Genomic DNA, 26,376 nt, shown 5'->3' on the forward strand with positions numbered 1-26,376 from the left:
CTGAACTTGACGGGTTTTTTCGGTCTTGGCTTTTCTGGACGTTTCCATTGGAATGATTGGGCTTTGGTTTCGATAGCCAAACAACCATGCTTTATCACTAGTTATGACCTTTTTGAGGTAATCTAGATTGTCGTCCTGAGCGATGTCCATGCGACGTTGTTTTTGTTCAAAATTTTGCAATTCTGGAACAATCTTCGCTGAATCGCGTTTCATGCCTAAAACATCTGTATAAATTACTTGGCATGAGTCGAAAGATATAACAATTAAATCAGCAACCTCTCTGATAGTAATTCGACGATTATCCAAAATCATTTTCTTTTCTCTTCATCTTTTTAAAGATTGTTGAGATTGTTGACGTGATCGGGCGAGCAGGACGAGCATTATCATTGACATCTTCATCATTAAACCGGTTAAACTGGTTAGACCCGCCAAACGCCACAGTCAACATTTCAAAAGTCTTTGTGCATTTAATTTCATTTTCTAGTCAAAACTTGGTACAGTTTCTTTGATCCATTTTTCGAATAGTAAACACGACTAACCACTTTATCCAACAAAACAAGTAAAAAAGTATCAGTGGGCCTTGCCGATAGAGATACACCCTCAGACTGTGTGAGTTGAAACTTCCACCAACGGACAGATCGAAAAGCGAGAACACAACCAATATCCTTCTCCCAAAAAATTATGTATTTAGAGGACTTTTTGAATTTTGCGGCCTTTTTTGGGCATATAAACTTGCTGACAAAAATATGGATTTGAATAAAAACTCAAAAGTGTTGCGCAGGAGGTACCATTTTGGAAATGGGCCTTAGAAGTCATTTCTTTTCGATAGATATCGCGCCTCCACTTATGTTGGCCACCATATAATCAAAACACAATATCGCTGTAAACAGGACCATAAGGAGTAGCTTCGCTATAAATTTCCAAAGGATCTTCCAACAGATCCTAAACTGCATTTAAACAATAATGTTTAACTGAAACATTTTCGAAGTTAAACTAAATTTGAACAAAATATTACGGAGAGCAAATTTTGGACCGAATCAGCTGTTCTGTTCGAGAGTTATCGTGCTCTTCCAGCCACTATACACGGTGTTATAGAGTTTTTACATCTATCGGGTCATTTTCTCAGGAAGTATGGACTAGCCCCTGAAGAAACTTGCACCGTCGTAATGAGAGCAGCAAATACAAGTTGTTACAACAAAAATCATAGCATTCGAGAAGGTGTTTTAAACTGCACTTATCCGAAATTTTGTGTGGGAGGTAACCGAAGGAACCTCATCTATGGCTTGTAGAAATTTTACGAGGTGCGAAGTACGCACCAAATCGATTCCTCCCTTCGAGAGTTATCGTTGGTTCGAATCGCTTGGTCCGTTCGAAAGTTATCTTGCGCGCCAGCCAGCCAGACAGACGGACGGACATGGCTTAATCGACTCCAAATTGTCTGAAACGAATTTCGTTAAAACATAATTGGGGTCTAAAACCATTATTTCGATGAGGCACATTTATGGGCGTGTCCACGTGTATATATACCCTCTTTAGTCTAACACCTGAGGGTATAATTATTTTGGAGTAAGTGTGCCACGAGAAAAAGTCAGAAAAGTGCAACATAACAACAAGTATTCATCACAAGTGGCTCGGAAGAAGCCATTGCTCTCCCAGCAAAATATACAGAAGCGATTCAGATTTAATACATACAATATTTCACGACCTCTGGAGTACTGGAATGACGTTATATTTTCTGATGGGACGAAAATTATGTTATACTTTCACGATGGACCACAAAAGTATGGCGAAAAACTCTAACAGCCCTGAAAAATAAAAAGTTGATCCATAACGTAAAGGTCGGAATACTGCCAGTTATGGTATGGGGTTGTATATCAAGCAGAGGCGTTGGTAACATCCAGATATTGCAGGAAACAATGACATTTGTATTTGCTGACCCTGAAAATTCAAACAAATTACAATATAAAAACTACCAAGACAACAACCCTAAATATATATCATTTTTATGTAGGAGCTGGTTGTTATACAACTGCATCGAAGTCATCGACGCAATAGCCCAATGCCCAGATATTAACCCCATCAAAAATTTATGGGTACACCTGAAGAAAAAAGTCGGGATTAGGTCGCCCAATAAAATACACTAAAGAAGAATGGCAAAAAATAAAATTGGAATATAACATTCCGAAAATTATTTATTCAATTCCGATACGTGTACACGCTGTTATTGATGCCCGAGGTGGGCATACGAAATATCGTGTAAGACTGATGAGTTTTGCAATTTTTAGTTAACAGTTCTCATTTTTGTTAATTTTAGAAAAATTTTTAGTGAAGTTTAGCTACTTTTTATTTTATTAATAAAAATGTATAAGAATTAAACTGTTAGCAAATATATTAATAATGCTATTTATTAAATACAATAAAACCAATAAAATGTTGTAATAATTTTGGTTTTGAAGTAAATTAGTTGATTAACTGTATATATTTTTTGGCAAGTTCATACCTTAAAATGGGCGACAAGATCTGAAAACCTCCTAAATATACATATACTTATTGGTTGCGTAGTCGGTATTCGATTAGATATTGTCAGTAGATGAAAGTCTCAATTCACACCCGCTGAGGGTCTATCCCTGTCGGCAAGCCGACTGGTACTTTTTTTACTTGTTTCTATTTCGACTCATAAATGTTATCCGATTACCATAGAAAGGTATAAGTTTCTTCCCTCTTCTTGGGACTTCCGCCTACACAAAAAAATGTGATTAAAATGTTTAGATGGATATACCCTTAAGAACAGTTTGATAACCCAAATGCTCAAAAATATCAAAGTGGCCATTATTTTATTTCAAATGGATTCTTCAAGAACCGCGGATAGGACTCCACATTTTATTTTGGGTAAAATATCCATATTACTCCCGTATCTCTGTAATTTGTGACACGCATTTTCGTGAACATTATAATCGCGTATAAAGGATTCCATTTATACAAAAATATTCAAAGAAAATAGCGGTTTAGAAGGTGAATTTATCAACAAATATTTTTGCTAAAGGTTCAAATTTTGACCAGGATGCTGCACGGGTCACACTCATCAGATATACATTAAACCACGTGAAATGACGAGGACCCAGGTCCAAACCACATTCGGGGCAGACGGGCTCAGCTGTGAATTTTTATTTATTTTTTGTCTTATTAGGACTCTAGACACTACTTCATATCTGCAAATTTGCAATAATGCCATTTACATCCGATATGCTTGATGAGCTAAATTAAACCGCTACCGAAACGATCGTAGCATATTGGTTGGGTGTGTGGGACTTCGCTAGAACTCACTTTTTCAATACAAACTCCTTAGGTCATGTTAGCTTCATTAATTTAATTAATTAAAAACTTTCAGAAATAGTGACCTTCGTCCTAATAAGACAACAATAAATAATAAAATGTTTTCGAAGGCTTTTAAACTTAAGCGTTTTATTCTCTATTTCTCTATAAATAAAATGATGTGTTTTGACACCAATGGTGTCACCTTGTTTATTGCACCGGTCATTTTAATGTCAAACTGTTGTACCTTTAAAATCAACTTTATTAAGCAGATTTTACAATTTAAATTCCTAAAAAAGACAAACTTATCAACAGTTACAAAAGTAAGTTTAACGTTTCATGTACTCAAATCTATGAAGTAGACAAAACTATTTTGCTCTGTGCAATTAAATGTTAACAAACGTAAATATCTTAATAAGGCATTTGCTGATTTCTCAAAAGTCAAAAAATGAAACTTCACGATAATTAAGAGTTCCTGCTTATGTTTTATTTTTGTTGTCACTTTCGGGAAGTGTTTCTTTAGCCTTAAGTAATAATTATAATATTCCTTGATGAGACATTACAGGCAGATAAGATGCTTTATTGCCTAGCATTACACGAAATTCACTGAACAAACGAAATCGTAACACAAATCTAACAAAAACAACAACAGAACTCAAACAATAATAATAACAGCAGAAAAGAAAGACAAATGTGTTTTGTCTCAAAGAAAATTAAATCCACTTAAGAACGAATCCTTTCTACATCTATGATTTTTATTTTATTATAATAACCACTGAGTTTAGTGCAGCAATGTGGATGAAAATCAAATGGATTTTAGTGGAATAAAGACGACAATAAATACGATGATAAAAAATAAAATTTACTAACAACGATTATGTAAACATTAAACAAATTATATACACATAGATAGGATTCGTTTTTTTAGCCACAACAATGAACAGTAAAAAAAAATTATCGATTGAACCAAAAAATGCGGCTTTTATAGAATTTTTGTGAAAATACACCTTTGGTCCCATACAAATAACAATGGAAACAAAGATCGCCCGGGTGGCAGCGGCTAACGTTAACCGAACGCTATAAAATGTCATATATAAAGTTTTTGGATCAAGGGGAAAAAATTATGGAGTAGGAGTACAAAAAAAACAAATTGGGTCAGTCTAATGTGGTTTCACACTGATATAAAAGAAAAATTGCATTGACAAATTTAAATTTAAGTTAAGTTAATTTATTGAGTCTTTTTTTCAACAATAAGATGATATTTGTACAATATGATAAAAACCTTAAGAACATAATGTATTATCTTAATACATACATACATACAGCATCATCCGTTTCCTAATAAGATGACAATAACATGGAAAAGTGTACGCCCTTGCTCCCGGGACTTTTACATAAAGAGAAAATCTTAAATCTAGGAGTTGAAACTTAAAACTAGGAATAATAAAAACAAAACAACCAAAAACTGATAAAAATAGGTAATCCTGTATCTACCCAAGATTTGTCCCGGCGAGCGCCCTTTCATAAAAAAGATACGCGCCTTTTTGGCGTGAGCATTAAACTTAAAAAGTTTATTAAACACAACGCCTAAATATGTTACTTTGTCTTTAAATGGAATTCAGTGCCGTTTAAATCTAGCTTTAAAGTTTTACTTTCTGGTACCACAAAACGTTTGCATTTTCCAGAAGCATTTCTTATGAAAATGGCTTCGCATTTTGACGTGTTTATTTTGATACCCCAATTATTGAAATACTGATGTACCTCATTGAGGTATTGGGAGACATTGTTCAAAGCAATAACAGGTGATTCGTGGTGCAAGGAATCGTCAGCATATAAAATGCATGAGGAGTTGTCATGACCGTGGGGGAATTCGTACATAAAAATGTTGAACAGATGACGCGCTAAAACTGGTCCCTGGGGGACACCACAGTGAACATTTGATAGGACTGACAACTTATTTTAAAATTGCACACAGAACTGTCGGTTTGTGAAAACGTTTTTAATCATCCTTATGCAATGAGGACTAAATCCAATGGTCATCATTTTTGCTAATATCCCATGGTGAAAAGCATAATCAACAGCTTTTTCAACGTCAAGAAATACAGCGGCAGTACATTATTTATCTCTTAAGTTCAAGACTATATCATTGTTGAATTTTGTCATAGCATCAACTGTTGAATGACCCGTCTGGAAACCAAACTGTGAATTTGGAATATATGATAACGATACTCCGAAATCCATTCTTTTCCGTATAACTATCTCCAAAATTTTACTTAAATTTGAAAGCAAAGAAAAAGGTCTCAGATTAAAAAAATAATAATTATTCGAGTCCCACTACCCATAAGGACTTAAAATTCTTGTAATTAATCGTAGTTTAATATATTTTATTAGATACCTGATGAAAACACAAAAAATACAAAAAAATATTTTTTCTATTTGGTCCAGTATTAAAGAAGTTGTGAGTATTTCTTTCCATATACGTTATACTGAGTTCGACTTTTTCAAGGCGCGATAGCTCTGGAACAATTAGTGAAAGAAATCTGAAAATATGCTGAAATGTTTTGCTGAGGAGCAGCATCAACACAGCAAAAAAAAAAAACAAAGGAGGGCACCCCGATTGACCTATTTAGCGCCAATGGCTTTAAGTGGGTTAATGAGATACTGAAGACAAATGGGATAAAAGTTATATTCTTCAACATCAGTCTTATCTGCGTCCATGTTCAACCTAATGCATAGAAGAAGAAATCAAATATATGTGTATTTTACTAGCGCTTACAAAGAACATATGACCGGCGCTCAAACTATGATTCAAATATAAGTTATTTTTGGCCCAAATTTCCGATAATTTAGCCTCCTCACCACTAAGTTCAACTCTGCCAATAAAAAATCCGATCCGATTTTCACAAATTTTTATACGATTAGTTTTTTTTTTTGCCACAACAATGAATTGGAGAAGTTTTCTGCTAAAGTTTATATGCGGTTTTTGGATCAAAAAGAAAAATTAAGGAAGTAGGAGTTTAAAAAACCCTTTTTTGGTTCTAACACACCTTTCATTAAAATATGCTAAATTGCCAGAAGGTATTGTATTGAATTGTGCTGCATTTTCATCCCTAACATACACGCACATTCGAAGAGCTGTTAAACTAAACTAAATTAACTACATATTTGTCCCTGTAATAAGTTTACTGTTCACTTAAACAATAGCAGTGTTGTCGTTGAACTTATAACTGCAACAAAAATACTATGCATACTTCTAGGCTTGACTTATTTACAGCCACTTGACCTTTAAAAGTATGCCTGGTTTTGTTGCGGTTGTGTGTTGCCTGAAACCAATACACGACATTGGCAACGCTCACTGCCGGCATTACCATTACCCCATTACCTGTAACAAGTAAAAAAATAATCGTGCCAGCCACAACAGTTGCTAATCCAATTATAAGCATAATTATTTTACTTTTTCAGTTTTTCATTTCTCGTTGCACTGATTTCCACTACAAATTGTACACTCATGCAAATATTTATTATGGTTTCGTTTTCATACCAGCTGAATATGGGTACAAATAACACTATGCAACACTGAAAATGCAAACAACTTCTAGTATGGATTTTTTGAAAGTACATATTTAGACTACAAAAACCCTAGTTGGGTTTTGTCCTGTCAGATCCAGTTCGGATTTTATGGCCTCATCTAAACCGGGCTAAATCTACACTTTTTTGCATTTAGCAGGCCTTTATCTCAGAAACGAATAGGAATTTGGCCTTGCTGTCTTTAGCAAATATTGTAGCCCTAAACTAGTAGAACTTATCTTTTGAAGAAACCACATAAGAAAAACTCCATCTAGGGCATCAAAATCTATAAAATATAGAAAACTTTACATAATTGCTGAAATTCTGGTCAGTATCGGCTAAGCTATTGGGAGTTGAACCAAGTAACCTTTTGCAAAAATCTTCCAAATAAAGTTCTCAACAATTCTTTCGAACATTCTGAAACTCTAAAATGCTTACTTCATGTTGTTTCAGTGGTATTTTGCATCATACCTTTTACAACACGTATTTCAAGCACAGTTCACACCAACAGTTTATTCTCGCATTTCGGATTTCACCACATTATTGACATTTTTATTAAATCGTCGTTGAAAAATGTACTGAAAACAACGGGATAGAGGCAATTTACAACAATGACATGTTCTGAAGAGTTGTGTATTACATTCCAAAAGAAAATATTCAGAAAAAATTAACGGTTTTGGAGATACGGTGCGAAATGTATAAACATTGTGGTATTTTTAAATATATTTTGAAATTTGAGACAATAAGTGTAGTTTTTCGAGTTCATTATTTCTCCAAATATTGTATTCTTGTCCTTATCTACAAATTTGTTTCAGAGGTCAGAAGAAGATTCGCATTGGTTTCAGAGATATAGCCCCGAATTTCTTTAAGAACTCAATATTTAACCATGTTTAGATGGGGCCATAAAATCCGAGCTGGATCTGACACAACAAAACCCAACTAGGGTTTCTCGTCGTTTGGGTCTGTACTTTCAAAAAATCCTCAGTTCGAATTGATTGCACAAGATCACCTTAAAAATGTTGCACAGTGTAATAGGAGCTCGAATATTCTCTATGGTAGGACAGGAACCATCGATTAGTGAATGTTTGTAGAAGACGCGTAATGCATTTTGACATTTTCATGTGAATTTTATCAACTGATGGGACAGCTTCTTATTCTTATGATCATGATTTGACCTGTCCATAATGAAATAGATCTTAGACCACTGAAAATACACTGTTGTTACTGATTTCCAGTACAAAAAGAAACAATTTTGACTTTTAAAATATAAAGGCCATTTGATGAATGATCTGTTAATTGGGTCATGGTTGCTTAAAGGGAGCGACTTTAATGACTTTAAGGTGGGGTAATAATGTCAGCGGATTGTTTGTGATTCGTTGGAAAACGTGAAAAACATACTGGCGGGCACAATACCCTCATTTGACAATTATAGCAAGTTTTTTTTACCGAAATAGCGGTATGTAATTTGGCGTTTGAGGTTCCCAGTGGTTGCAAAACTTCTACATCAAAAATTGTCTATATAGGTTCATGTTTAGGTACAGGACGCAAATACATACGATACCTTCAGATTTAAAGAGTTTTAAGAAATTTAGCTACATTTGTGGACCGAACTATCTGTAATTTTGTAACTTTGTGGTTCCCAGTGGTCACATAACTTCTCCATGATAAAGCTCTCATATGAAGATACTGGCCGATTGAAGACAAATTTAGATGCATTTTCTGACCTAATTTAGTGCAGTCCTTTGGGGTATCCGTGGTCGAAAAACTTCTTGACCTAAAATTGTGGACAGGAAAAGAAATAATATTTTTTGTTCAGAATATTTTATGGTGGATAGTATAAAAAGTTCTCTTTTTATAAGGAGGCGATACAGTCGGTGCATTGTCCCAAATTGAACTTCTATATCTCAAAAATTGTAAAAGCTACGAAAATATCATAAAGGTCAATATTGTATAAAATTTTCACTGCTACAACATTTAGTCTCATTTCTATAGGACTTGCGGTTTCCAAGCAAAATCGTAAAAACCTAAAAATGTGAATTTTGATCGCAATTTATTAAAAATTCCCTCCGGCGAATTTTTTTGTTTCTTGATTTTTTCTCATCTATGAACAGTGTAGTTTCAGAATCCGCAGAAACTTCCCAGGTGTAACCACCTTCCATTTAAAGTTACTTAAGGCGCAACGGGATAAGTTATTCAGATCGACATGCCCTTGTCGAAAATAAGGGTAAATGAGATGATTTCTGAGTAGTTACGATTACCAAAAAATGGACTTTAGCTGTAACCATGGCGCAATAAGAAAATGTTTCGTCAGAACAGTTGTCAAAAGGTGACATACAAATGTTATAGTTCGTTTAGATTTACGAAACCACTCGATTTTAAATACTGAATTTTAAATAGCATATACATACGTGAAATAAAATCCACTGGACTTATGATGAGGATTTATTTGACGTATAATCAATGGCATTGACATTTAAAACCCAGTGGATTCTGCAAATTTAGACGTTTTGTTTAATATGGATCACTTTAAAACTGTAACCCTTTAAAAATCTATTACTTCAAACTATTATTAACAAAGTGACATTTGAAAACGATGGTTTTTCGTAATGACAAGCAAAAGGATCGTGGTGCATTTATTGTCTTCGCAATTGGACACAATTGCTACCTATGAAAAGGTGAAATGGATTTCTGTTAGAGTTGGGCAATTGAACGACCTAGTTCACAATCTAGTTCATTGGACACCGATTGTTTGTATGAACAAAACGCGTATACTTAATACCTCACGTTAGTTTGTATGATATGTTTTTGAACTAGGTCGTTCAATTGCCCAACTCTAATTTCTGTGTCAAAAATCTATATTTCTTATACGTTATCTTTATAATGACATGAAATAGGAAGAAAAATTAAGATCTTTGATTTTGCATACCTATACCTATTTCGATATTAAAAACTTCGATGCAAGCTGTCCCGTTATATGGTAGCTATACAAAATATGAAATTTTTTTGCAGGTATGCCCCTTACTCGCTAAGATTCCAAATATCAATTTTCAATCAATTTTGTTCGAAAATGTGGCCAGAATTAAAAAAAACTCTGAACGTGGACCTAATATGAAAATCATTGTAAAAAGACGTATATTTAAGGACGTTATATTTAAATTTTTAGCTAAATCGGTTGATCATTGTAGGTTGTGTTTGTTATATGGAGTCTATATCCCTGCGTCGTAGGAGTTCGATGACAATATATTGTGAATTTATAAGTTTGAGAGCTCCCATAAATTTGTGTACCAATGGAATAGCGTATGGTTCTTCTTTGCACTTAAACAAAGTTTGGACAAAATATTAAAAAGCCAAATTTTCTGATCCGTTCGAGAGTTATCGTGCGCTGAATCCACTAAACATGGTGCGATAGGGCTTTTTACAGATTTCGAGTAATTTTCTCAAGAAATATGTACTTGCCGCTAAAAAAATTTACACCTACATTATGGGGGCAGTGAATACAAATTATTGGAAAAAGAATCAAATCAAATTCGAGAGGAGGCCTTAAACTGCACTTTGTTCGTAATTTTTTACTACTAGTTTTGAACTTTTGTGGGGGAGGTACCTGAAGAAGTGGACCGAATTTAAAATGAGTTTGGATAAATTATTACAAAGGCAAAATTTCGGACCGAATTTCTGATCCGTTCGAGAATTATCCTACGCTCCAGCAACCACATATGGTGCCACAGGAGTTTTATTACAGCTTTCTGGCCATTTGCACAGGAAGTATGGACTTGCTCCTGAAAAAAATCTGTTCCGTCGTAATAGAAGCAGCGAATACATGTTTTTTAAAAAAAATCAAACGTATTCGAGCGGAGTTCTTAAACTGCACTTTTCCGAAATTTTGTGTGGGAGATGTACGAAGGAGTGGACCTATAGAGTCCATATATGTCTGATAAAAATTTTACAATTTGCAAAGTATGGACCAAATCGGTTACTGCGTTCGAGATTTATCGTGCGCCCCATTTTAGCGACAAGTTTTGAACTTTTATGGGGGGTACCTGAAGAAGTGGCTAAATGTTGGACCCAATCGGTTTATCCGTTAGAGCCAGACAGTCAGATGGACGGACGTTGCTAAATCGGCTCCATATTGTTTGAAACTAATTTCGTCCAAACATAATTGGGGTCTAAAACCAATATTTCGATGAGGCACATTTTCCATGTATGAAAGTGTATCGTTACTATAAAGAACTATAACTCAACTATAATTACTTGATCTTTAATCCTAATCAACATTTTTGTCGGTTCAAACGCCCAAAATTTTTAAAACCTCCTAAATACATACGTTTTTTTTTTTTGGATAATTGTTTCAATATACACAGGCTGAGGGTATATCTCTGTCAGCAAAGCCGACTGATACTTTTTTACTTGTTTTATTTGATCTTACCTGGCGTTTACACACAGACAATTTTGAGCAGATAGTAGCAAAGATACAAACTTTTTTCACCAATACATTTATACATTTCTTAATGCATATTTAAAAATCTATAAATGTATTGGTGAAAATGGTTTGTATTTTTGCTATTGTCTTCCTAAAACTGTCGGGTTAGGTATATTGTTGGCTATCTTGTGTTTGCAATTTGTAAAAAAAAAATGTTGTCATTATTGTCACTAAATGTTGAATTTGGCAAAACTGTGATTAAATGTCGTTTTTGGTACTAATGATGAGTCTTGGATCTCTTTCTCTTGCATTGCGGCGTAAGCTTTAAAAAAAATGGAGACATTGATTGTAACAAAGATTTATCTTCGAGCCTAAATCCATACCCCAGAAAAGTAAGCCAATTTAGTAATATTTACATATTACAAAAATGCATACGGTACGAAAAAAAAATGTAAATATGTATATATGGTAAATTTCAAATTTCTTTTGAATGTAATATTGAAATTACAGCCAAAGAAAATACATAAAAGTTAAAAAAACGTATAATTCGCGAATTCGTTAAAATCAGTTAAGGCGTATGCGCTTTTCAGATACAGCGAGTCCATCTCTATCAATATGTAGCGATTTTTCCACTTTTCATTCAGCGGCCAAAGTGTGCCGTCAGATGCATCTTACTGTTCAAAAAACCTTTATGTGGGTAAAAATTGCGCGATGTACATAAGATTATAAGGCGCATCCGATTTCAGTGACCGCCTATAAAAATACGTCATTATAACAAATTTTAAACAAATTCGTCAAGAACCGCGGATGTGCTACCAAATTCTATTTTATACGAAATACGAATATTACTCCAGAATCTCGGTAATTTATGCCACACGGTTTTGGAAAATAATATAATCGCGTATAAAGGATTCCATTTATGTAAAAATAACCAAAGAAAATCGCGGTTCAATGCGCGGAATCATCAAAATATAATTTTGCAGAATTTCCTATTTTCAAGGTATCTATAACCGCAGTTTTAGTGGATGGATTTGAAGGCGGAAGGATTCATTAGATCCGGCGCGGGGTTCAAGGGTACCTGAGTCACAGTTGTAAATTTTGAAGCCAAAAAATAGGTTTTTAAAGAAAATTTACGCACCAAAATTTCGACTTTGGACTCCTATTACTAGGGAGCTGTATGAAGCACACTCATGAGATATACATCAAACGACGTGGAATCACGAGTTCTACAATTCAATAAATAGTTTGGGTAATTATCTGACTGCGCCCTCCAATTATAGGAAAAATTAAAAAAACCCAGATTTCAAAACTTCAAAATGTCAGCATCGATTTAAGGAGGATGCAGTCTATATATCGAAAAGTCATACATTAGAACCTCCTTGCCCAAGGGGTATTCTTCAATTCTTTCTTTGAGCTCAGGTCTGAATTTTCCGTGGTTTGACCAGAAATCCAGAAAGAACACAAAAAAGCTTGTAAACTTCAACACATTTTTACCCATTTTTTAATATTACCACCAACACAGCTTCCACATAAATTATTTGTTATGGTTCATTTTATGCGACCCCGGCTAAAACACTTCAATTAATATAAATATATTCATATTGTATAAAATATATTGACAGTTCGCGACTTATTAAATGGTGAACCTCAACTTCAACGATTGTAAAACATTTTTGAATATTACCATATGCCACTACACATATCACAGGGCTGCCTATTTTTTATGTTAAAAATAACAGAATAAAAACATAACATTTTACAAGAATAATTTTGTCGTTGTAGAACGTAATGAACATAAGAATTTTCATAATATAATTCTTACCCAAAATTATTAATTTAAAACTTATTCCAAGGGTATCGTTTTGGTAGTTTGTTTGTAAATTTCAAATGAGAATACTTTTTATTCAATTTTGCGGCTTAAAGTGAAAGATTGTAATTAAAGCGTTTCTCAAAAATTCCTTCAAAACCAAACCCGTGATGCTTACAATTCCTTAAAGTGTTATTTTTTAAAGTCCATACTTTATGCATCAAGCTCCCATATTTTTTATTTGAAAATATTTTCAATAAACGGTGTCAAATACGAATATGTAAATGACCATTATAAAAGTTTCATTCTCACTGCATTATTTTTCTTGTGCTGTATTTTTCATGTCGTTTAACCATTTTCATTCACCTCAAGATTCTTGCAGTGTGTAACTTCTGTCCAACTTCAATGTGACCCACAAAAGTGAGATTTGCATATGAATTGAATATTCGAATAGAAGTCCATTTAATATTTATGCACTTTGGACTTTATATTGAAAATGTTTGCAGACAAAAAACTGGTGCTGGGGCAAAATCATCCAGACACAATAAATATTTCATACAGAGAACAACGGAATAATACCGAGCGTTCTGCACACCAACCTGTTGCAGCCAGCAAAAGTCAAGGCAAACGTGTGGCAACAGTTTGCCGTCGTTATGGTTTCCTCAGTGGCGTTTTGTTCCGATTGTTTCCAATAATAACTACAAACGAAAATGTGTGTCTGTCTGTTAGCCCATACAACACGTTCAAATGTTTTCATATTTCATTCAGATTCTTTGATTGGACATAACGTTAGCCCTTTTTGCAGTGTCTTTTTTGTTAGAGGTATTAGAATTTACTATTCACGCGATATTACAAGTGAATTAGTTTGTTCGCCACAGCTCGGTTGATAATAGTTCTTTCGTCTGTTTGTTGTGCCAAACATCTGCTGAATATTTTCGTGTACATTAATAAATCAATTTCCGTTATTATATTAGATTCAATATTTACTACATGATAAATAAAAATATTTTCAAAAGTTACACTTCTAACCAACAAGTTTTGTGTTATACTTTATAGCGTTTCTAATTGTCGAATCGTAATAAGATTTGGGCTCAAATTGGTTATAAAAAAATCTAAATGAACAAACAGTGAATTCTAATAAAATTCTATAAATCGAAATCACATTTATAACTTTGGTCATACATACCCCGTTAATATACCATTTTCTGCTTTAAGCTGTTTAGGAAAATACAAATTTAGCCTGCATAAATGAATAAGGGTGTGAAAGTAAGTAATTGAAATAATTAAATACATGGTATATGTCATCGGTTAAAAAAAATGGAAGAAGTAGAACCTAATTCAAATATGTTTCATTATTCTTTTACCAAAATGGGTCTCGGCCTTATATATCCTACATCTCTTATTTTGTGAGCGGTTAGTCGTAAAACATCAATTGGTTCTTTGGCATGTCAAACCCACCATAGACAAGATTTTCAATCTACGGTCCATAAACTTCCCCTAAGGCGTGTCTTGCCGCTTGCCATTTTTTTCATTTTATCACAAAGCTATACAGTGCATCATTTTTATGGTAATTGAATTGAAAGAAATCTTAAGACCTTACCTATCGAACTAAACTAACATGATTAAAATATGTATGTCTTTTCGTTCAAAAGCTACAGACTTTTAGCTATTAAAAGCTAATGTGAATCACTGTGCGCTGGCTATGCAAAAAAACGTAATTCTCAAATTTGTTACAAAGTGAAAAACACGACTTTTTGTGGATTGTGGATTTTGTTGTTGGAAATTGAAATAAAACATCAGCATTAAGAATCAAAACGACGAAAATCCCTTAAACTACTCATAATACAAAAATTGTTAAATTTCGATTTTATGTAATTATACCCTACACCACTATGTGGGGAGGGTATTATAAGTTGGTTTTGCCCAAAAAGTTTGTAACGCATCGAAATAATGGTCGTAGACCCATACTTATATATACCAAAATGAATGTCTCAACGAGCTGAGCCGATCAGGCTATTTGTGTCCGTCCGTCTGTCCATATAAACCTTGTAATCACGCTACAGGTCGCAATTTTAATCGATCGTCACCAAATTTTGGGTGTTTATGAGGGCCCCGGAGGGTAAGAAGCCTATTGATTTTGGTGATGGTCGGATAATAATCAGGTGTCGGAATGGGCAAAAAACTTATTTGGAGAAAAAGTCAACGTCTTATTTCAAAGCGAATATCTCCGCTTCTATAAAGGGTATATCAAAAGAAAAACCTGTTTCGTGACTACAGGGAACCTTAACTGTCAAATGATACCAAAACAATAATATAATGAGCATTTTGCGGGTAGTTCAGTCAAAAAATTTAGCTTAACCCTCAAAATACCGAAAATCGGGAGGTACCGTTTAATGGGGGCTATATCTAAACATGGACCTATACTGCAAATTGTTGGTGGAGAAGTTTTGTGATTATGGGGAATCTCAAATGTAAAGTTACGGGTAGTTCAGTCAAAAAATTCAACTCAGACCCTCAATTTACCGAAAATCGGGAGGTACCGTTATATGGGGGTCATTCCAAAACATGGGCCTATGTTCACAATTTTTGGTGAAGAACTGTTGTGACACATAAGAACCTCAAATGTCAAATTACAGCTAGTTCGGCTAAAAAAATGTAGCTTAAATCCTCAGAATACCGAAAATCGGGAGGTACTGTTATATGGGGGCTATACCCAAACATGGACCTAGGTTGACAATTTTCTGTGGAGTAGTTTCTGGCTGAAGGGAATTTGGGCGGAAAGTGTTGCTAAAATTCTCAAAATACCTTAAATCGAGAGGTACAGTTATATGGGGGCTATACCAAAATGTGGATCTATCTTGACAATTTTTAGTGGAGAATTTATTGGCCATTGGGAACCTCAAATATCAAATTTCAGCTAGTTTGGTCAAAAATGTAGCTAAAATCCTCAAAATACTTTAAATCGGGTGGTGCCGTTATATGGGGGCTATATCAAAACGTGGCCTATATAGTCCGTCTTCGAACTTGACTATGGAAAGGAGACACTCACTTTATCTAAATTATTGCGGACGCTAGAATGATTACAACCGACGGACATGGCTAGATCGTCTTAGAATTTTATCCTGGTGAAGAATATATATTCTTTATATGGTACAAATTGATTAGTTCGATGTGTTACAAACAGAAAAATAAACTTAATATACCCTCCATACTATGATGATGGAGGGTAAAAAGATAAATGTATAACAAATTATTTGCAAGAAGAAAAAAAAGTCCCACATTATTGCGTAAATAATGGAATCAGGCATCCTCTTTGACATGAGAGAAGTGAATCACATTGGTGATGATCGGACAAAAGTTAGAGTCCTTATGTAATAAATAGCTGTAGAAATACACACGCTTCACAATGACTTATCGTATTCCAAGCTGAAATCTTCGCGTCAGGAAAGTAGCAGAGCTTATAAAAATTCTGGATGCTGAGATCTTTAAACCATTGACCTTCGGGAATAGTCAAGTGGCCCTTAAAGTCATCAAATCTCAGGCCGCCATTGAATGCAGAATCGCTTTGGAAAACCTAACTAATACTTTCCGACTATTTTGGTACAAGAACACCGAAACATTATGAGAAATGAGAAGGGAGATGAACTAGCTAGGTGTGGATCACACTCAACAAGTATATTAACCACTGGTTCATGAAACTACCTATATGCAAATTTTTTCGAAGCGTTGAAACGTTTTTTGATGAAAGAGCCATAGAACAAGAGCCATTTGTCCAACATTATCAACCAATAGAACAAATTCACTTATAAAATTGACCAACCCAAATCTTTACCGGCAAATGAATACCTGGCAAAAAATTTTAGCTCGGCAACGGCATGTTATACTAGGTGTAAATTTTCCACCAAGTTTAACATTATGGCGCACGGTGGCTCAGAAATCAATTTTCAAAGACCAATTTTTTATCGTCACCGATTGTTAATTTCTATAAGAAATTCTATAGCAAGCCTATTGAGCGCGGCGTGCTGCTGAATACGACAATTTGTAAAGAAAGAAATTATTATTTCTCGGAAACTAAAACAGTTATTATGTTCATTCTTTGTTTATTAATTAGCTATAATTGTTGCCTTTAAGAAGCGTTTTAATAAATGACCGTAGCGTTTACCCAAAGTAAGCTATTTTATTTTGCAGTAAGTACTACATTTTAGTGAAATTCCCGTTCCGTCCGGTTAACACCTTTTTAAATTTATTGAAATTACATGGGCAAAAGTGTGTTTTTTTCTTACCGCTTTTCCATGTGATTATAGGTTTTTTACACATGTGAACATTTTTTTGAAATAAAAAAACGGGCAGAAGTTTTTTAATTTTTTGACAAATTTTTCATATTTTGTAAAACAAATTTTGAATTGTTTTCAATATTTTTTTTTTTTCATTTTTATAGTTCACTAGCGGACCCGGCGAACTTCGTCTCGCTATTAAGGAATAAAATTTCATACAAAAACGCAATTTTCGATTTTTCCAATTTTCCGACTTTTCCAGAGAGATTTTCCAAAATTTTCTTCCGTAAAGACCTTCTCCTCGAAGATACGAATAACTGACAAAAAATTTTACAGAAATCGGCCTAGCCGTTCTCATTTTATGAATTACTATACATTTTTTACACCATTTTTATATATATCGATTCATTGGGGCTTTATTGTTTTAGTAGATTGGAACATATAAAAACACGACTACTAGAACGAATATGATCGTTTTTGATTAATCGGAAAGCTGATTGTGTTATCTGTCGAACAGAAAAATATGAAAATATTTCTATCCTTTCAAAAGTTATAGAGTTTTGACCAGGAAAAATCGATTCTAAGTCACTGAACGCTGCAAACTGGATACGTAAACAGTTTTCCTAAGGTTTTCCAAATCTTCACCACATTAAACTCCTATCATCTTTCTGGGGTGCCACCGTGGTGCAGTGGTATACACACCCCCCTTGCACGCTGAAGGTCGGTGGGATCGATTCCCCGACCCGTCTACATTAAATTTTCTTTGGTGGCAAAATACTCCTCAGTAATGTTTGCGGCATTTCCTGAGTGTTTCAGCCATGTAAAACTTCTCTACAAGTGGTGTCTTAAGACACGCCGTTAAAACTCGACGATAAACAGCTACTTCATTTCCTATACGTTTGGATGATCAAAAAGAACATGTGCATGTGTATGTAGATCAGTGGTTAGCCTCGTAGGACTAAAAATATTTTTTATATCATATATCAGTTGTTATTTGCCTCTTTTGAAAAAAGGACTAGCAGATATTTTTTAGGGTTTAAGAACGCCATTCAAAGAGTCGTTTAACTTGTACTCACGTTGTGTAAAATGTGAGATCCATTTTTGTTGCAGATTTTTTTTTTTTTTTTTTTTTGGTGCAAAGTGCGTTTTTTGCAACGTAATTATAATCCACATACATATGTATTATATTTTTCCCGATACCAATCGAAGCATTGTCAATAAAAAGAAAAGAATTACGAATCCTGCTCATTAGTGCATTTCAGAAAAAGGAAATATTCTGTAAAATTGTAGCTATTGAAAACTTCATTTTCATGACCAAAAAGTCATGAGGAAGTTTTGGCCTTGTGACAGTGCAACATTTTCGTGAAAATATTGATGAATTACAATTTTTGATTTACTATTGCATCGAAAATCTCAATGGTTTCCGAATATTGACCTAATAATTCGACATCAATCTTGAAACTCCGAACTTCACACGTATAAATACTTTACATGGCTTGTTACACCTTAAACTCATTTCCTAACATTTAAATTTCAATTTGTGTCGAAATCAATCTTAATGATAATATTGAGCATTGTAACGGTTGATTGTGTTCGTTTATAACTCAACACTTATCCGATAACTTTGATCTGAGACAATTTGTTGTGTTGATACGATGATTATTGTAATTTAAACATTTCCGCAAGTGCATCTGTTGCAGTTGCAGCATCATCAGCAACAATAACAACAGCATCAGCTTCAATGTAGATGTGTTCTAAAAGAGACGAGAAGCAAAAAATGGGCACCAATGTTCTGTTAATTCTTGCAAACTAACAGTTCAAATAAACAATCAAGGCAATTGACAGCCTCATGTTGACTGTTGGATTGTTGTTGTTGGTGGTGGCACAGCGTTCAAGCGCAAACCATCGATGAATGAAATTGTCGAAAATTGTGGAATGGTTTTGAATGATTGTTGCGCGTTGTTTTTCGCTTGTGTTCTGCATGCCAGCCAGGACGAAGTGCGCATAATTTCACTGCTGCTACTTTGGGTATTTCGTTCGAAAAACAAAGTCATTATTGCTTTGGCCGTTGCCAGCAATCTCTTATTCTTGGCATTTCTCATTGACTTTTTTTGGGTGGAGTAAATCTGATGGCTCGTGCAGTTTGTTTGCAAGCATTGGAAGTGATTTGGTGGTTGCACTCATTTGGATTTCCTAAATAGTTGCATGCAACCAAACACCCCAAAGAGCTTGGGCAGCTATTACAACCCACACGACGTTCCTCGCACAACGGATAATTTTGTTACACTAATTGGGCAAAGTGTTGCTGCTGACTGCTCCAGTGGCATTGACACTGCCACTGTCATTTCTGTAGGCCGTAGAAGTAGCACCTAATCTATCAGTGGCAAATACAGCTAATGTTTGTTCCAGCCAATGTCTAAATGGCTACGAAGTCGATAGTTAGAAAGAAATGAGGTTGAATGGGCCCGACAGGGGAAGCACTCGATTCGAACAACATAACTGAATTCCATGTCGACAGTGTATCACAACAATGCAGAGTGGCAGATGGACAATTGCATAAATGGAAACACATAAGAAGCCTCAGAATTTGGCTTCCAGCAGCATTTCATTGTAGCAGTTTTGATACCACTTTTCTAAGTACTTGAGCCTAGCGAGACACGCTGTTAAAGTTTTGTATTTGTAGTCTTTCTTATTGTTGCAGTTCAAGTATTTGTAATTGTTGATCTCTATTCCACTACTCCCCGTTAGTGTCACTCTTCTTCAAAGAAAGTAGCTTAATTCACCGGGAGCTATTCTCTTCGCTAAAATATGCACATAGAATCCCTGCAAAGATTTTCTATGTTGACGGTAAATTTTTTTAGTGATTTTACGCCAAAATAAATACCATTCGCAACGTGGTGCATACACTTTCCACTATTCTTACCAATGTACGATTTTAATCATTCATTCACGTTATTACATAGGCACTCTTATACACTTTCTGGTACAAATTATGTCCAAACTTAACTCAAGTCCGAGAATTTACTATAGCGGTTGTTGTTGTAGCAGCATAGAAGCATAGGTTTGATGCTGTGTTGGCAGCCGCTGGCTGATACATTACGGTTTCGGGTTGATCCGGTACAAAGAATCCGCTGCCGTGGGATTGAAAATATGTCGGTCTAACCTTTTGTAGACTTCTCAACAAAAATTTTCAAAATATTGCGCTAAGTGCAGCTTAAATATTATTCTTGGCTCAATTTGAACATTTTCGCGCAAGTAGATTTTGTTGTCCTGCTTAAAACGATCTAGTTTATTTTGTGTAGAAGTCCAGGATATTCGGAGATAATGATCTTTAAGGTTTTAAAAGCCACCAAGTCAAATAACTTGTAAACATAGCAAATAAAGTACAAACATAAAATAGGAAGCTGGATATCGGAAAGCTACAATCACAACAGACAGCCACATCATAGTCCACGCAACTTGCTGAAATACCTACTGAATACAGTCCTCGTTCCAATAAGCATTAATGGGTGTTAAAGACAGCTCCTCTGTTCCTCACCACAGGTAGGTCAAGAGGTACAAAGATAAGTCTTGGGATTTTTTTCAATGCGTAACTCCCCACCAAAAGTATTAAATTATTTGTATGAACTTAAGACTATGAAATATCGCAAGAGACGGACAGATATTCCTATAAGATTACCTTGTTTATCCACTACACATATTTCGTAATAGACCATTCTACTATTCACAAATTTGACTTCTCTGCCGCATTCTTTTCTAGCTGAATTGCCTATACATTTACCAATACTCAGTCGTTAACGAGTTCCGGATCGTTTACATAGCAATATCAGCATAAATTAACATGTTCCATATGTGACACAAAGACATAAAGAAGATGAATCTGTATCGGTTCATCGGACACAGCCACATCAAATCATATCAACGCCATCGCATTTGTAATCATTCCAGTTACAACGTGCAAAGGATGAACATATCAGCAGGTGGCACAATAGCTGTGCCATCATAAACAAACATTTGGCAAAGATAGGAAAGACTTTTTCATCGAAGTTGCGGACATTGTAAGTTGGCGAAAAAGAAAACAGGGAAGATACAACCAAATAACCAGTTCGACGAAGTTATTTTCTAGCAAAGATCTAAATTAAGAATGAGACTAGGATTAACAAACACACATACATACATAGGCGCACAAACAAGACGAACAACAGATCACTCGTGCATGAATGCATGAGTGGATAAAACTTCGTTGCATCACGCTTGGATGGTTGAAAGCCTTCTCCAATATTCATGACATCTATCCAATACATCTGTGGGAGTGTTTGCATACATGTACATATGTATGTTAATATGCACGTATGTGTGTTGTATCGAGCAGAACCACATCGAAATGCATTTTAGAACTCATTATATGCAGTTAAGACATCATGTATTATTGGTGTAGAAATGCTAATCAATGTCATTTGTAATTAGCAATGCCGTTCTAAGCCAAGTTAATATTGCGTTGACAATGATTGTAGCAAGTTCTGCATTTAGTTACAGCTAATCTCATCACAGTCGGTTATGTCCACTATGGAGCGAGCATTGAAACAAATTCAAACGCTTTCATGCATTCACATGAATATGCATGCATGTAACTGCCCACAAGCACATTTGGTCCACGACTTTCGTCCTGTTCATGAATAAATTTATAACATTTTATGACTGAATTATATTTCAATTTGAAGTTATGCCCATATTGACAAATAATCGAGAGAAATGCCAAATGTCCGAAAGCAGATGGCGAAATAACATTTAATGATTCCAAAAAGGGGAATTTAGCGGATAATTGTAAATATGTATATGTATATTCATTATAGTTATGTACAAATATATGACCAAATATGTACATATGTATATATTTTACTTGCGTCTAGTGTGACGACGTGTTTTCACTTTGAAGCTGGGGTAGGTTCAGCGGGGGCCAGGGTCGTCACAAGAATTTATTTTTGATTTGGGAACAACAAGGAGAGAGAAGCACACTGTTTTTCTTAAAACGTTATAAACAGTTTATTTAATAAAAAAAAACACTTAACACTACACTACACTACACTACACATAATCCAATCCTCATTGTATTAATCTATGACGAAGTTTTGTGTGACCGTTGTATTATAATGATAAAAGCAGGAAGATCGATGAGGGATGATGATATATGATTGATGGGGGAATCGACGAACGAAGATGTGGTTGGTCAGCGGCTTGACAAGATGGCGGCCCGATGAGTCCCACGTTCAGTCTAGTATTCCGTCCGCATAGCTAGAGAATAGTGTATATCGCTATACACCCACCCGTCGCCGTGGTTCAGTCGCGTCGCACAGCTAGAGAATAGTGTGCATTTCTACACACCCACCCGTCGCCGTAGTACAGTAGCGTCAACACAGCTAGAGAATAGTGTATATTGCTATACACCCACCCGTCGCCGTGGTTCAGTCGCGTCGCACAGCTAGAGAATAGTGTGTATTGCTACACACCCACCCGTCGCCGTAGTACAGTAGCGTCAACACAGCTAGAGAATAGTGTATATTGCTATACACCCACCCGTCGCCGTGGTTCAGTCGCGTCGCACAGCTAGAGAATAGTGTGTATTGCTACACACCCACCCGTCGCCGTAGTACAGTAGCGTCAACACAGCTAGAGAATAGTGTGTATTTCTACACACCCACCCGTCGCCGTAGTACAGTAGCGTCGCACAGCTAGAGAATAGTGTGTATTGCTACACACCCACCCGTCGCCGTAGTACAGTAGCGTCATCACAGCTAGAGAATAGTGTATATTGCTATACACCCACCCGTCGCCGTAGTACAGTAGCGTCAACACAGCTAGAGAATAGTGTATATTGCTATACACCCACCCGTCGCCGTGGTTCAGTCCCCACTATGAGCCAAGGAATATTGCTTAGAATACTTCGACTCAATTCAACCAAGGTTGCGCGCCGTTTCTTCTAACCAACCACCTTATCTCAGCAATCATCAACAGACGACTGCCACGAGTATGTGAAAGGCACCTCCTTTTATACGATTTCGCCAGGTCAACTGTCAATCGACGACGATCACCTGAACTGTCACCACATGACAGGAACATGCAAACATCACTCCAGTACCACTATGTACCGCTAGGGGCTCTGCTTAATTTACATCCATATTTAATTTATATCTTTCCCACTAGGGGGGTTTGTGCTGACCGTTAAATTTAAATAAATAATTTTATAATATGAATAACTTAAATTAATTTACATACGCGAACATAACAATTTAAGATTCATGATAATTCTATGTAATGGATCATATGATAAATAGTGTAAATTATGATGAAGATTAAATAATGAACCCCAAAAACGAACTATGTGACTTTTGGGCGTTACATGGCCTCCCTTCGTCCCTCTGATTTCTTTCTGTTCCCCGTAGTGGGCTTACACGTTGTTATTGTCTTTCAATAGCAGGGAAGTCTAGAGGAATGACATCCAAATAGTTTTATTCTCCGACATTACCACTTTGGTTCGACTACGTCGAATGTAAAGGAATATTAGGAACTGTTGCAGAGGTTCGTAGCAATACTTTCACGGCCCGTCGTTGGAAATAATGATGCGATAAGGTTGTCTGCCTTGCTTGATTAGTAGCTTGGATATGTGGGTTATTTCAGAAAAGTTGTCGCTGGCGTGTGCTTCATCAAACACTGGGTTGGTTCTGTGGCTTGTTGTGTGATGACATGGTTGGTGGTGGCGTCTGATTCAACGTTGGGTGCAAATATTTCTTCAAGGTAGTGTTGGCTGGTACACATTGGTTTTGACGGTGCAACGGTGTTTACACTCAAAGTCGATGATACGAATGACTGAACTCCGGGCTTGTTTGGGGTATGGTGAGATGACATCGATTCGCTTTTGTCGGTGTCGGCATCCGCGCTTCTACTAGGATTGGGATGATTCACTTTGTTTCTCCTTGTATTAAGAGCGATGCCCTCCTCGGAAAATATAGTTTGGCGCTTGCTCCATCGTTTCACTCAATAGTATTGTGGTCCTGAGTAGTACGCTTCTTTCTGCATGGAATTTTTACGAACTAATATTTTCTTCTATAACTGTGAGATCTACAAATAGAATAGAAAACATAAGTTCATATATGGGGTACAAGATACTTATCACAGAGTAAATTCAAATGAACCACGGTGAAGGGTCATCTCTTCTACGACTGGTCTATGCGAATTTATCATTCAAAATACTGTTTCATCCCACTCAGATGCACTGTGCGGATGTCATTGTTCTGCGCTCGGACCACTGCGATGACTGGCGACTTATATTGTTCCACTACAAACGGGCCTCCGTATTTTGGGGCAAGCTTTGCAGCGAAGTTGTCAATGGCCTTTGACTGGGGGTGCAGACGAACAAGCACCTTTTCACCAATTTTGGGTTTCCACGCTCGACGACGCAGGTTGTAATGCCTCTTTTGTTCTTGTGACGCTTTAGCAAGGTTGCGGCGAACTATTGAAAATATTTCTTTCAGCTCCTGTGCTCGTTCTTCTGGTAATACAATTCGTGCGCCAGTTCCAGTTGTGACTTGATCATACAAGGCCTGAGGTAATCGGGGTTCTCTACCTTGCGTCAAATACGCGGGGGAATAGCCAGTGGACTCTGATGCACTAGTGTTGATAGCTAACATTATTTCGGGCAATGCATCATCCCATTTATTATGTTGCTGCTGCGACACTTGCGCGATCATGGTCTTTACTGTTCTATTTGTTCTCTCCGTGGGATTTTCTTGCGGGGTGTATGGTGCGGTCAGCTGATGTTTTATTCCCATTTCTTTCAGAAATTTCTCAAAATTTCGACTGGTAAATTGGGTTCCGTTGTCCGTAATCAACACTTTTGGCACTCCATACCTCGCAATAATTCTCTCTCGGCAACCCTTTATTAACCCCTCAGTAGTTGCTTTTCGAAGGGGTATTAACTCCCGTCCATTTTGAAAACCTGTCCATTATTACTAGGAGCATTGTATTGCCATGCTTGGATCGAGGAAGGGGTCCCACGAAGTCGGCGCAAATAGTTGCCCACGGTTCCTCTGGGATCCTTGTTAACATTTCTCCTGCTGGCTTTTGTTGGTTGGTCTTGTATTTTTGGCAAGATTCACATCGCTTTACATATCGCTTGATGTCTTGGAACATGCCCGGCCAGCAATATCGACTTGCCACTTTGTTGCTCGTTTTTCTAATCCCAAGATGACCTCCGGTGACACTATCGTGTGTTTCTTTTAAGACTTGGTCCCTTGATGAAGTGGGTACGCAGAGCTTCCATGGAGTGCAATCCTCGTCGTTCACTTGTCTCGGTATATGACGGTATACATGGCCCTCCACAATGGAATAATCAGGGTACTTTTTCGGCTGTTTGTTGATGGCTTGCTTCAGTTTACGTATCCACGGACAGGAGCTGCTGTTTTCTTTGACAGTGGCTAGTTCTAGCATCTCCACCGGCTGTCTGGAGAGTGCGTCGGCGACCACATTCTGCTTTCCCCGTCGATATCTCACTGTGAAATTATATTGCTGCAACTCGAGGGCCCAGCGAGCGAGACGGCCAGTGGGGCTTTCTATAGAATTAAGCCATTTCAGTGCCAGATGATCCGTTATGACTATGAATTCGTAACCTTCTAGGTACGGTCTCATCTGCCTGATGCCCCAGATTATAGCCAAACATTCTTTTTCGGTGGCCGAGTAATTACTTTCGGCCTGGTTCAAATGTCGGCTAGCATAGGCAATAACCCGCTCATCTCCTTCAAATTCCTGCGTGAGAACGACTCCCAGTCCGAAGTCGCTGGCGTCCGTTTGTAGGGAAAATGTTTTGGAAAAGTCCGGACAGGTAAGCACAGGTGCCTGGGTCAATCGGCTTTTCAGAGTGACAAATGCTGTTTCTTGCTCTGGCCCCCATTTCCAATGCTTTCCCTTTCTGAGCAGCGACGTTAAGGGTTGTGCTACGGTTGCGA

The 26,376-nt window shown here is 36.4% G+C and overlaps 1 protein-coding gene across 14 annotated transcripts in view; it reads left to right on the forward strand.

Moving 5' to 3' along the window:
* The window catches only part of fru (sex determination protein fruitless), an 805,497-nt gene that overhangs the window by 366,921 nt on the left and 412,200 nt on the right, over positions 1 to 26,376 (forward strand). For 2 of the 14 annotated variants that reach the window (XM_073957810.1, XM_073957597.1), the window contains exon 1: positions 13,088 to 14,369. The exons of 11 other annotated variants lie outside the window; for them this stretch is intronic. The gene's annotated coding sequence lies outside the window, so the exon portion shown is untranslated. Of the gene's footprint in view, positions 1 to 13,087; positions 14,370 to 26,376 lie in introns of those variants that run through there. One more of the 14 variants, XM_073957607.1, reaches the window with a different exon arrangement.

Source organism: Musca autumnalis, unplaced genomic scaffold (assembly GCF_047663935.1).
Source record: "Musca autumnalis isolate F117 unplaced genomic scaffold, ASM4766393v1 scaffold_1, whole genome shotgun sequence".
In the NCBI taxonomy this organism is placed as follows: Eukaryota; Metazoa; Arthropoda; class Insecta; order Diptera; family Muscidae; genus Musca; species Musca autumnalis.